Genomic DNA, 1,480 nt, shown 5'->3' on the forward strand with positions numbered 1-1,480 from the left:
CACCTGGTGGTTGAAGAATATAAATGCAGCCACACATTCAACGTTGGCATGTAGGAGGCAGTGTATCCATATCAATGAGATGGACTTGGATTCCTTCTTGCAGCTGCAGCCTTGAAACCCTGGGTTTCTTGCTTCAGTGTTTGTGGGTTTTATCTAGCTGCTATATCCTTCCTTCTGTAATAAGCAGAAAGAGCAGCTGTGTAGTCTCTCCTCCCACAACCCACCACCCACCCTGGCACACAGAGCAGGGGTTGGTAGGGTCACTTTGTCCTTGATAGCTTTGGATGCTCTGAAGGACAACATTTCTAAAATAAATACAGCTGAATGTTGTGTGGGTTAGTGTGTGTTTTCCTTTGTTAACTCTACTCACACGTTCAGATTCACCATTCAAAATGTAAAAAAAAACATTGCAAAGATGTATTTGATAGAAAACACACTGATATAGATATTTTTATATACAGTATATATATCTTTTTTTAAAAGAGACACTTAATAATACTTCCATTTAAAACAATAAATGTATATACATCGCAAAATAAGTACTCCTTCATTTTTAAGACAGTGAAGGGAGATGTGGAGCCTTGGAGAGTTTATGAGAAGATCATTAATCAGCAGGTCCCTGCGGTATGCTTCTTATTGAATATCATTCAATCCTAACATTGAATGTGGATCTATTATGTGCGTATAACCTTTGTTATACTGATTCAAAACAATTCCGTTTATTTCATTATTTTGAGGCACCTGATGGATGGCATTTTTTACTCAAGAGTTAAATCGTTTTTTTGGGATCTATGTTGTCATGATGCAGTAAACTCCACCCATCTATAAAAATCAACACAATAATTATCTAGGACAGTTATTTGACCTAGATTTGGTCAACTTAGCTACTGTGCATACAATTAAACAAAAATATGACTTTGATTATTTGTTTGCCTTCTACAAGAAATGATATATTACATTTTAGTGCTTTAACTCAAAATGTCTCCTTTTATTTAATGTGTTACTTGTATTTTGTATGTCATTTTTTAGTAGTAGTAGAACCTTTATTTAGCCAGGAAAATCAATTAAGAACACATTCTTATTTTCAATGATGACCTGACAGGAGGCAAAAGGCTTCCTGAGGGGAAGGGGGTTGGGAGGAAGAAAATAAAAAGACAGGCTCCGGGAACTATGAACCCAGGAGACAACACAATGACACAGAGCAGAGATGACAGGCAAAGCAGTTCAATATATAACATATCTAAAAGAATACTGCTGGAGTTCAATCAGTCATTAAAATAATATAGAACATTCATCGATTCAATCATTCATTCATTCATTCCTTCATGGCAATGCATATCATCATTGTGATACGTACATTTTAACCGTTGAACCAAGTAAATATTACCAAAGTATTGTGTTGACTGCCAAACTGACTGTTACATTTATTAATATTGACTGTTAAAAGCTAATAAAGTTTACCTTGGCATGAAGGTGGGTG

The sequence above is a fragment of the Notothenia coriiceps genome, unplaced genomic scaffold (assembly GCF_000735185.1).
Source record: "Notothenia coriiceps isolate Sejong01 unplaced genomic scaffold, NC01 NC01_scaffold00018425, whole genome shotgun sequence".
NCBI lineage: Eukaryota > Metazoa > Chordata > Actinopteri > Perciformes > Nototheniidae > Notothenia > Notothenia coriiceps.